Genomic DNA, 12,560 nt, shown 5'->3' on the forward strand with positions numbered 1-12,560 from the left:
GGCCTACTAAAGCAGTCTTACTTCTGCCCCAAAATATTTTAGTAGAGATGAAACTAAACATTCCATAGCAGGCTGTAAAACAATCAAAACAGTCACAGAATGAAAACTATTGTATTTTGTATAACGAGTTGGACCACCCTAAACCTCATGTAAGTACTTGGTTTTCATTCATATCCTTCAGCATGGTTGCACCTTTGTGTGGTATTACAGAGCGTGGTTTGAAAATAATTTTCTACTACATCTTTCCAGGAATATAACAACAGATATCAAAAGGGAAGTATTTGCATCACAGTCAAAACACACTGTTCCTTCCCTCTGGAACAACTCACACAGCTGTAACACCCTTTGTGTCTCTCTTGCCCAACAGATGAGCAGGAAAGCAAGAGTGTAAGGAACATTTGATCCTCAGGCAGTAGTGCTTTCTATATGGTGCACAGAACTTTCTTGCATTCCCATAAGCATGGGTATTTCATTTCTACAGATGGGGTTTTTCTGACCCAATCATTCTGATAGCTTTTACTAGCAGCAATATCTGATGTGATGTGGTGATCTGCTATCTGCCCGTATTCCTGCTCACCGGATAAGCCGGCACTAAGCAATGACTGGGCCACTGCCAGCATGTAATGATGAGTTTAGACAAGCAGTCAGTTCAACTCAAAAGCACTATCTCCTTTTCAAACGTCACACTTGAGCGAAAAATCTGGGAACTGGAAAAAACACCCTGTTACCACTAGATCTGACGACAGGAATTGTGGCAAAAATGTCACTCTCATCCTGAGCGAACTGCAAACCACCAAATCATCATAAGTTAAGGAAAGTACATACAATCTTCTATCAAGATTATCTACAAATGTGTTTCTTTTATCCTTAAGAGTTTTAAAAATTCTTAAAAACAATATTAAAAATCACAGACTCCCCAGTCTAGGTGCATCTATATGACACATAAACGGTACAATGGACTTAAACCACAGCCATTGTGTGCACTGTAGAAGGGCAGCCCCACCTAAGATAAAAACAGAAGCTCATTTTACAGAATACAGTAGTTCCACACAATAGCACTGGCACAGAAGGAGCAAGTGACATCATTCATTTAAATTCCTGCTACCACAGGGGAACTTGAGGTATTCAGAAACTGGATCTGACCAGAGCACCAAAGCTAACAGCGATGAAAAAATAACCCCAAGGGAATCAATTGTATTTATATATCATCCAAGAGAGAAGCACAGTCTTCATGTCACGTTAGGAAAACAAAAAATCACAAATTTCCTCTGAATTATATTACTAAAGCCTTTGAACCCTAACAACAAAAATGCATGCTTATGAAGGCATACATAGAAGGATGTCTTTTCGCTTTCATCACACTAAATATCCCATTCAAACATTCAAAAATCACAACATTTTATCTGTTATTACTGATTCAATTCATCGGTCGTTCAGCACCAACTAAATAGCTCTAGTGACAACAGCTATGCCAGGACTGCAGCTGTTAAGAAAACCTTGCAAAGGAACACTTTCAGTCTTTAAGCATGCTTATGGAGAACCTGTGTTTCTGTAGAATCTTGGTCTTCCAATTTACAGACTAATCTGCAAAGCAGCAAACTTAATTATGGAAACTGCAAAATAAAAATGGGAACTGCTGTGTGCAAGCCAACTAAGAAGTGCAGGCCAGCAGAGCTCTACTGCTCTTCCCAGTGCCTGTGTTGTTCTCTGGGTGAGAAGACCATTCCCAAATTGCAGCAGAGCTCTGTCCCCGCCTGTTGGACTCACTCACATAACTTGAGAGTACAAAAGCACACCTTGAAAATGTTCTGGAACATGTACAGATCCCAGTGTTGTATGTCAGAAGTGGAGAACACAAGAGACAGAAAAGGTAATAGCGAGGGATAATGCCTTGTCATTTCCTGGAAATACACATACTTACACATACACCAACAAGTTCCCCAAACTGTGTTAGGTGGCCCTTCAGAGGGTGTAAACTCTTGCAGTTGCTTAGATCTGCACCTTATAAGGCAGCAAAGATTCCACCTTAACACAAAGTAGTAACATTTTTGGCTGCTCTTGGGAATATTTGCCATTTCCTCAGAGGTTTATTTTGACTTCTCAACTTCAGTGTTGCTGTGTTTACTGATAAGTTCCAAGATATCTTCATTTTGAACTCAACTTCTTGATCCATGATCCTTGCTAAAACAATAAGCATTTTATACTGCTCTCTCAGAGTGACATGGCTGACACCAGTATGAAATCGAAAAACAGCCAGGGTACCTAGCAGAGTCAAAACAGCTTCACAATACCTTTAGCAAAAGGAAAAGTATAAAGGGTTATGCATAGGTCCAAAACTAAATTTGGAATCTAGTAGATGAATAGTGCTCTAGAAATTGTTTTCAGGGCATAGAATTCACTGTAAGATGAGGAAAGGCCTTAAATGTAATGAAACACAAAAAAGTGAGGTGGACTTATAAACCTTTTGGTGTGTTTCAGTAACAACACACTGCCCATGGTGTAATAGTGAGAAAGAACTCAGCCTTTTTAGATTCAAGACTCTGTTTACAGTGCTTACATTGGAAAATTATGCTTTTGATTTGTAAATGGATCTAACTGCGTATAGGAATTATTCAGACAGAAAACCTATGGAAGGGGGCCATTTTCTCAAGCTACTTTTCTGATTGCAATCCCTTGGCACAAACATGCAGAAAATTGCTTTCTTCCAAAATAGGAAAATGGGTCTCTTAGACTGTTGCTCATAAAGAGAAAAGGGGAGCAGAAATAACTACATTTTTGTTCTGCTTAAAAATGAATGTAGCATGGAATTTAAATCCAAACCTAAGGCCTTTCGAAGATGGGTAGTAATAAGTGCCATAAGCATTAAATTAAAAATAAAAACGTCACACAGAACCCAGAGGCATTTTCATCTAGAAGTTATTACAGGCCTGGATTTAACAATGAATTCCATTTGACTTCGAGTTAACTGTCTGAGCTGCAAGTATCGAGGCCTAGTTTTCAGATTCCTCATAGCATATACTACATTTTTTAAAATACAGAAAAAAATGGAGATGTATTTCAGAGCCCAGTCTGACACACTGGTTCTCACACAGCTGTCTAAGAACTGACCTGATTACTACTCAGTGCCAGCTCTCCTTGTTTCCAGCTGCTAAATCCCATTAGGAGCAGCTAAAAATACATTAAATACTTTCCTAATATTACTTTTGTGTATAATCAATTTTCGTAGTTGTCATATGGATAAGAGACAAAAAAGCTGGATCAGCAATAAAATGATCTGCTTTTAGAGATGTGTTCAGCAAAGTCAGAACACACACAATCTTTGATTTCTGGGGTAATCAGGCACCTAATACCCATAAGGATTTTTCTCCTAAATGCTCGAGCAGAGCACTGGCTCTGCTGTGATTAATTGTGAAGTTTCAAGACTGATTAATTTCCTAGTATCACAATCCCGCTCTCAAACCGATGACTAGCTGAGACCAGATGAAAAATTCTGAGCCTCTGCAATTTCTGTTGGAACACTTCTGCTTTGAAAGTGGGATATGAGTCAGGCAACTGCTAGATTATAGTCATCCATTACAGTCCATTGCGGAGGAAAAGCATAATTTCCAAAAAAAATCACTGACTGCTGCTAAAGTGAAACGGAGCTGTGGAGCCCACTTATATATGAAGCTACAATGGTTTGCCAAGATACACTGGAGCTGTAGGACAGTGAGTTTACAGAGAGGCAGTGAGAAACAGTAGAGGAGAGGTTTGACTCTGATGTTGATTCGAAAAATCTGGAAGCAACAAATGACAGGACAAATCAAGTCAGTAGCTGGACAACACAAAAAACACTGAAGAAGCAATGGCCAGTACAGGTAACCTAGGGCACAGAGACTCCCATTTACCAAGGGCTGTTTCTTCCATTTTAAGTGAAACTAGATACACCTACTGGAACTATTCAGCATGAGTTTTTATTTGGAAATTATGGATTTTTGCAATTCAGCATCTTGATAACAGTTCCAATCACAGGATAAGAATCAATGTCTGTTAGATAACAGTATTGTTGCACCGAGATCCTGTTTACTCCCAGTTTTGCATCTGGCCTCTCCAGAAGGCTTGGCTTGTTTCCGATGCAGAGATTAGAATACAGGAATTCCTTAATTAACTTCACACAACCTCTGACACAGGAGCTGAAGCCTCTACACATGGAAGATGACGTGGAGAGTCAGTAATGACAATACAAGATACACATCCTCCCCGCACTTCCAGTTCCTTACCAGAGAGAAACAGAAGGTGGTTACAGAACTCTGCATCTGCTCTCATTGGTATCAGTGCAATGGTGTTTCTGTGGCTCTGACAAAATGTGATAAGAAAGAAAGAAAAAAAAAATCTACACAAGACAGATGCTAACTAATCAAAGAAAAGCATATAAACACACCACCACCTCCACCTCCCCCCTGAAAAACACAAATCATTGTCTTTATTGCTTGGGAAAAGATGCTTTAGACCAGCTTACAGTGGAACACAAACAGAACATAATCTCAAGTGAAGGCCCAGTCTGTGGATGAAAAATCAATGTACACCCACTAAACCATCTGCAAGGCTCTGCCTCAACAGGAATATTTCAGCCCCCGTGGATGTCAATGAAAAGTTCACGTTGGATCAATTCGTATAATCACAGCCTCAAGTGTATCCTGCCAACAGAGGGACACAAAATCTCTACTGGGAATGTCACAGGATCATGAGCCCTTTGGGCAGGAGCACAGCACAAGGGCATTTTCCTGCTCACAGACACCCCGTGCTGTGTGAGAACACACAGTGCAACACACTGCCCCAGGGGCTGTGGAGTCTCCCTCACTGGAGATATCCCAGAGCTGTCTGGGCACAATCCCATGTCATGTGTTCTGGGATGACCCTGGAATGGGCTACCCAGGACGGTGAGAGAATCACTGTCCCTGGAGGTGTTTAAGAAGACACTGGATGTGGCACTTGGTGCCATGGTCTAGTAGACAAGGTGGTGTTGGGTCAAGTGTTGGACTCAATGATCTCAGGAGTCTTTTCCAATCCAATTGATTCTGTGATTCTGTGCTTGGGCAGGGAGGTTGGGCCAGATGACCCACTGTGGTCCCCTCCAGTCTGAACCACTGACTGTGAACTGTGCTGGAACCTTTGTGTCCACACACTTTACTGTCGCTGTCAGTACTCAGAAAACAACCCGTGAGTTTTATCCACCGCCCAACCTTGCTCAGGATGTTCCTCTGGACAGGAGGAAGGCCAGACCGCGGGTCCACATCCCCCGAACACCCAGCGCTGTGTCCCGCCGGCTCCTGGAAACCTTCGTTTTAAAGGAGCTGAGGAAAAACTCACGGTGTGATGCTGCGGAGGGGATACAAGGGAATCTCAGAGCCCGGGAACACCAGAGCCCAGGAATCCTATAGTCCGGCATTGCCAGAATGTGGGAAACTGAGCCCGGGATCCCAGAACCCGGGAATGCCAGAGCCTGGGAATCCTACAGCCCGGGAACGCCAGAACACGGGAATCTCAGAGCCTGGGAAAGCCAGAGCCCGGTAATTCTATAGCCTGGGATTGCCAGAATGCGGGAAACTGAGCCCAGGATCCCAGAACCCGGGAATGCCAGAGCGCGGGAATGCCAGATCCCGGGAATCCTAGAGCGCGGGAATGCCAGAACATGGGAATCTCAGAGCCCGGGAACGCCAGAGCCCGGGATCCCAGAACCCAGGAATGTCAGGGCCCGAGAATCTCGGAGTCCGTGAACAGCAGAGCCCGGGAATGCCAGAACACAGAAATGCCAGACACCTGGAACGCGGGAGCCCGAACACTCCCTCGCACCGGCCCCGCCCCTTCCCTGGCCACGCCCCATTAGCCGTGGCCACGCCCCCACTCGTTCAAACCTCCTCCGCCCCCGCCCCTGCCTCCCGCCCTCGCCAAGTCTCGCGAGAGCGGACCCGCCCGGCGCGCGCGGACCGCGCGGTGTCGTAGGGCCGCTCGCGCAGCCGGGGCCCCGCCCCCCGCCCGGCGGCCCCCGCGCGCCGCCCCGAGCCCGGAAGCGCCGCCCGGCCCCGCGCGCCGGGACCCCTGTCCCGGGAGCCCCGTCCCGCTCCCGACCCTTCCCGGCGCCCCTTCCCTCCCCTCAGGAGCAACGGGGAGGACCCCGCGCCGCGGCCCCGGGGCACAGCAGAGGGGCGGGAATGCAGCCGCCGGAGCCGCAGCCGAGCCCCCAGCGCAGCACGGTGAGGGGGGGGGGGCGGTGAGGGAGCGCGTGGGTTTGTGGGGGCGGGCAGGGGCTCGGGAAGGGGCGCTCAGGGGGACACCCCGCGCTCCCCCCGTCCCGCCGGGCGGGGAGTGTCGCCGTGTCCCCTTCCTGCCCGGGAGGGAGCGGCTGGAGCTGCCCCGGGAGCGGGGGGTGTCCTGCCCTGCGTGGGCCCGGGTGTGGTGCCGGGAGGCGGCTCGTGTTGATCCTGGCTCCTGTTTTGCTGCCGCACTCCCACGCAGCGCCGAGCAGGGAAAACTTTGGTCTTTGTTTTTGGAGCCCGGGGATTCCTCCTGTGCGGGGTGTCCCCCGTGGTGTCTGCTGGGCCACCGATGCTGCTCTTGGAGTTTAAAAAAAAAATAAAAAATTAATAAAAGGCAAGTAGATTCACAGGTAAAGGCTGCCCCTGCCCCTCGGACGTGACTGCAGCAGGATGATGCTGCTGCCGAGCCTTGGCTCCGGGCATAGAGAGGCCCCCAGAGGTAACGAGGCCTCAGTTATGCTCTGTCCAGAGTCTTGGCTTCGGGTCGGGTTTGAGATCTTATCACTTGTTTGTATTGGCACCGGGGAAAACGAGCTCGGGTTTCATTTTGCTTTGTTTTTCTAATATAGGTGGATGTGATGGAAGGATGCGCTTTGTATTTAGGGCTTGATACTGCTCGGTGTTAACATTTGGCTGCAGTCACTGTGCTTTCCCCTTGTTCAGACATGACTTGTAATGTGATATTGGCTCTTATTTCCCTTGCTTTAGCAAGGAGAAAACAAGGAGAGGAAAGGCAATTGCTTTGGTGTCTTGGGAGTAGCAGTACTTCAGGGTTTGGTAGAGATTCCCTGCCTCCAAAAAAACGGATTGGCTCAGAGAAGGCAGACTTGGAAAGTAGTGGGAAAACTTAAACCAAGACACTATGTTCAGGTAAACATGCATTAAACTGTCTTGGAAGGTCTCAGTGGTAACTAATTTGAAGATGTTATTAGTGGTCTATTGATACCTTTATAGCTAATGAATGCAGTAAATATTAGTTAAATAAATTGGCTAAAGGCTGTTTGTAGTTGCTTTTATAATAAGTACATTTCAAGATGTTTAAGCTCGATGTTACACAGTAGCTTTTCCTTTTCCCCTCTTATTGTGTTCTAAGTAAATACTGAGAGTGGTCAGGTCAACCCATCCTGCTGATGTATTGATATGTGTCTGTTATTTTTAGTGCAGGTGTTTCTGTGACAAAATTGAGTAGTATTTCTTTATGGGCTCATGTTCTGTGGCAGGTCCACTTGACCATTTCTGTTTTCAGAGCACTCAGTCTAACAGAACTCTTAAAAGTTACAGGTAAAGCTTCTGTGGTCAAAGGCCAGTCACTGTTCTGGTAACTTTAATTTTGTTTTCCAGATCTGTGAGAAAAGCAATACTTTATTCTGCCCCTCTGCAAATATATTTTCAGTTAACATATTTCTTTTAAAAAGGAGAAATGTTAAATTCGTTTCCTCTTTGTAGAGAGAGAGGAACAGGATTTTTAAAAATAAAGTGTTTCACAACATTTGTTAAAGCTTGCCCTTTGTCCTGTGTTGTGAATGGTGTCTGTTGATAGCAGCAATCTGAAGAATGCCATAACAGCCTGTGTTAATGTATATATGGACTGTCTCAGTTCATAAATCTACCAAGGTGTCAAATTCTACACACTTTAGTAAAGGATAATAAGATCAGCATTTAAGTCAACCTTTAATGTTGAATGTTTAGGTACAGTGAGTTGAATAAGTGTGAGGAATTCTTGCTATGATTTTATACTTTTGTGATGTATTTTCATCTGGCTTGGGTCATAACCTTTGCTATAAGTGATTGCAGATAAATGTAAAGAGAGTATTGTGAGATCTGTGACCATTCTTGTTCTTTCCTGAATCTCACTGAGGTTCCTTTTTCCTTCCATTAGTTGTCATCTTGAGGAAGACAAGAGAACTTGAATAGATGTGGTGAAAACATGTCTTCTTTTCCACTCAGCTTTGGTGATATGTCTGTGCTGATGTCTGTCAGTTGAGTTGCAAAGAGTAATCCTAATGGAAAAGGATTCCTTTGAAGTCATCCAAGAGAATACATTAATGTGATTCCTAAGGTTATCCCATAGTAGCTTGTCTCCTTCTGTCCCCTCTCAAAAATTATGTGGCAATGAAATGAAGTTCAGTTTTTGTTTGCACTGGTCTGTAGTCGCTTTCTCCTGACTTCAAACCTGTGATGATTCATTTTGTATGTATTTTTAAATAGCATAAGTAGCCTCAAAGTATGACCTGCAAAAGTATTCTTGGTTAGGGCAAGAGTTGTGTACTGAAGTATAAGAAACTCAGATGTTTTATTGAGTTATTTTTCAAAGAGCTGTATCTCCAGGTGGGATGATAGCTCACATCTTTATTTTCACAGCTGCAGTGTTTCAGCAAAATCACTAACAACACAAGCAAAAGCCTTTGATTTACTTCTTTGACACCAAAGGTATTTTTGAGGTGATTGAAACATTGAGTAAATGATCAAATCTAGTAAATTTTGGGTAATGTCAAGTCTGTCTTGTGTGCTTAGTCATCCACCTGAACTCTGGTATGACACATTTTGCTCCAGGAGCATCTGTACGATGCTGCTGTTCCCGCTGCCTGGAGCTGAAGTAGGAGCAGTGCCTGGTGTGTTTGTACCTGTGTGTGCACACAGAAGGTCGACTAAAGTGCAAGTACAGGTGTTTGCAGTGAAGGAGTCACTTTTGTTACATGGTGTGTTCATGGTTAAAAGGCAAGTGACAAATGGAGTGTGAAATTAAGAGACAGTTCATACAAAGCCTGAAACAGTTTCATAAGCACCTTTTGGACTACTTTTGACTACAAGTGTTTTAAATTACACGGTAGAAATATCTGTGGCTTGTGGGTTTGCAATATTTTTTCCTGTCCATGTTACTGCCCTTACTCAAATAGAAAAATAAAGCCAAACTGAAAAGTGTTGGTGCTGCGTAGTACAGTAAACTGTTATTAGGGATTTACTTTCAAATCCCTGACAAACTTTTCTGTTACTGTCTTTTTTCTTGCAAGTTGAAGCTTTTCTTCAGCTGTGTAGATAATACAAATTTTCTGCAGACTGTTATTTATGTATGGGCACAGTAGACTAAAATATTGTCTGAGGGGTGATATTGGCTGTCTTGTTCTCCTGAAAGACCAAGAATCATTTTGTTGAGATTAAATGTGTGGTCATGTCGTGGTGCCAGTTCCCATATGAGAAGTGTTCTTCCTAAATGGAAAGATGAGAGTTTTGAAATACTTGTTTAGACTCGTGTATGCAAATGTTGAAGGTGTTGGTTGAAAACATTGCTGGAATAGGTTCTTTTACTCTGCCAAACCTGGAAGTGTCAGTCAAAGTTGTCCTTTGAAAGGCTTTCACATAATGAATGTACTGGTAGTACTTAGCAAATACGTCTCTCCAGCTTAAGACAGATGATATGAGTTCAACCTGACAGGGGAGATGATTCTCTGGTACTGAGTATCTCTCATCCTGTGTGAGGTGGAGAGTTGGTCAACAACTTCTGTGCTGTGTCAGTCAGTGCCCTGTGGTATTAGTATCCAGGAGACTCATGTGCACAACTTCCAGAAGAAACATCACTGAGGCTTTTTTTTATCAACATGAAAAGCTGAAATACATCTCACAAAATTCAGTATGTAAAAACCACAGTGTTACTAATAAACCATACAGCTCAAGTTGTGCAGTGAATTATCACTGTTTAGCATTTTTCTTGTTCCTTTTCTCTTTTTGAAGATTAATTATACTAGACAGATCATGCTGTCTGCGTGTCTCAGTTTAATGTCAGAGTGGAACTAACATTTCAATATTCTTACACCCCATTGATTACTACATTGAATGTTTCTCACTTTTCAAGTATTGTTTCACAATAGCCAGCGTAGCACTAAAGTGAAAAATGCCACCTCTGTTAGGATTATATACAGCTTTGTGTTCTCAAGAAGCATTAGTTCTTGAATTTCAGGTGGGTTTCATTTTATTCGGGGTCTGAATTCAAAGTAGCTGTATTATAAAAGCATCTTCAATGAATTATCAGGTTTTATCCTAATCTAACTCTATTTTAAGGAAAATTACTTCTACTTTTGCTCTTTTCAGAGAGTTGTTTAAAACAGGGACTTTGTAAGTGAACAGAAAAGTCACAGACTAGATAGGGAGAGGTCATTCTGCTACAGTGGTGTTCAGTAACCTGGCAGTCACAGCTGAAATACAGATATTTTTCTATCTGCTTGTGGACTTGCTGGGGGATCATTGAGGGTGTTTCCTTAAAAACACCTTTCAGCAGGTTACATTCAATGAGTTGTGTTCCACATTCATAATGAAATACTTGCTTTCAAATGAAATTGCATATCCACTGAAGTGTATTAATTTGAAAAGCAGATCAGTTTCTGTGAAATCAGGGTTCATCTAAGAACAAATGGAATTTTTAGGAAAAAAAAATCTGTTACTATCAGTGTTTGTCTTGGATGTTGTGGCAGAAAAATCTTGAATGATTTTCTAAATTGTATTCAGTGTTGACTGTTTCTTATCAGATTTGGTAACAGTGCTAGTATTTTAATCTTGTTGCAGCTTTAAGCTTTCATTTTTGCCTTGCTTGGTTATGTTCTAAGGTGATTTGCCCCGAAGTCTCATCTGTTTGAACAATTCTTACTGATTTACAGTGTCACAGCTTCAGTGGAGGATGGCTGGGGAAAGGCTTGGTTTGTTCTATGTGTGTCATTTGTCACATTGGTATAAATCCTCAAGTATAATTCTTTTTGTTCTGTGGGGAGTTTGTATACTTTGGCTTGACTTAAAATGTGGACATTTTTTTCCTGGCACTTGAAAGAGTTGTGGATTTGTTTTGTTCTTTGTTTTTTTGGCATTGGGTGTAGGACTAGTAATACTTGATAAATAGGGGGTGGTTGTTTGGCTTTTTTTTACCTAGGTGTTGTACAAGTTATGAAAGAAATGTAGAACTTGGTTTTCATGCTGATGTTCTTGAAGGATCAGCTTGCAGAAATTGTAAACCAGACGCTAGGTCTTCTGCACAGCATTGCCTTGAAGTGTATTTGCCTTTTTTCCTGAAATTCTTAAGATTATCTTGATGGAATAGTAATTCTCACCATAATCCTGCTAAATGTCGGATCAGAAATGATGTGTCTAGATAAAGCAAAGTGTTAATTTGGTATAACTTCACTCTGTTGCTTCATAGTTGCTCAAAAAGAATGTTAATAGGATAAATTTCTACTAGCAAGCGTTACATCAAATATCATCTTTCTTCCCGCTGCTGACTTGAAGGTGTTAAAAACTTTGTTATTTTCTGGGTATTCTACTGAAATGCCAATTTGTCTTTTCCTGGTAAAAATCAAGTTTTAGTTGCTGGGTGATCTGATGGTGTGCAAATGTGACTTCAGTAATTGCTAAGTGTTGCAGCTGGACTGGGAACACTTATATGACATTGTATTTTAAAAATGACATTTTTGTCAGTGCATAATCTTATGTACTTTGTTCTTGCAATTTGATTTTGTACATTATCATGGGTTTTGCAACTCATTAAGCTTCAAATGGACAGCATGGGGTCGCAGTTATTTTAGTCTGTCTGTGCTTCATCTCCCGCTGTTTGGGCAACATCTTGAAAATACGGTTATAAAAGTTTGCATGCTGTTCCTTCTTCATGGACATCAGTGGCTTACACAGGTGTTTCAAAAATTAATCTCATTGTTGGTCTGAAAGTGCTTCATGGGTTGTGAGTTCAGAAGTTTTTTGAGTAATTGTTCAGGAATGTTTGCAGTTCTGTACTTTGTCTTGATTCTGGACTGGAGATGTTGGCCTTCAATACCCATGTACTGGTTTCAGTAGCAGGCAGTGACAGTGAGATAATTATCCCTGTTCACATTCAGCTTCCTTCTGTGTCAATGTGAGTTTATTAACACTTTCTGTAACAAATATATTCTTTTATTATTGTTTTCTTGGAATATCCAGCTTAAAGTAAGAGAGGCCAGACAAAGAAAGCAGTTTCTGTCACATCTGTTGCAGTTGAATTTCATAAGTTTATAAATGGCAGAATGTAGACCCCTCTTAAATGAAATTTGCCTCTTTGCTTCTGAAGCTATGTCTCTAAATATGGTAAATGCTGCTTTTTCCTTTAAAGAAAGTTCCAAGTCAAGTAAATGTTCTACCTGCCAATCCTTTTCAAGATTTGGGAGTTGAGATAAATGAGGCTGAAGGTACCCTTAGGCCTAAGAGAGACCTAAGTAAGATCAGCTATTTTGCTCTGTCTTTAGAAATGATTAT

General features: G+C 42.5%; 1 protein-coding gene across 3 annotated transcripts in view; it reads left to right on the forward strand.

Annotated features, from left to right (window-relative positions):
* Positions 1-6,096: 6,096 nt before the first annotated feature.
* TAB3 (TGF-beta activated kinase 1 (MAP3K7) binding protein 3) overlaps positions 6,097-12,560 on the forward strand; it is a 44,331-nt gene continuing 37,867 nt past the window's right edge. For 2 of the 3 annotated variants that reach the window (XM_032678865.1, XM_032678867.1), the window contains exon 1: positions 6,101-6,233. The gene's annotated coding sequence lies outside the window, so the exon portion shown is untranslated. Of the gene's footprint in view, positions 6,234-12,560 lie in introns of all 3 variants that reach the window. The other variant, XR_004355212.1, reaches the window with a different exon arrangement.

Source organism: Chiroxiphia lanceolata, chromosome 2, assembly GCF_009829145.1.
Source record: "Chiroxiphia lanceolata isolate bChiLan1 chromosome 2, bChiLan1.pri, whole genome shotgun sequence".
Classification (NCBI taxonomy): domain Eukaryota; kingdom Metazoa; phylum Chordata; class Aves; order Passeriformes; family Pipridae; genus Chiroxiphia; species Chiroxiphia lanceolata.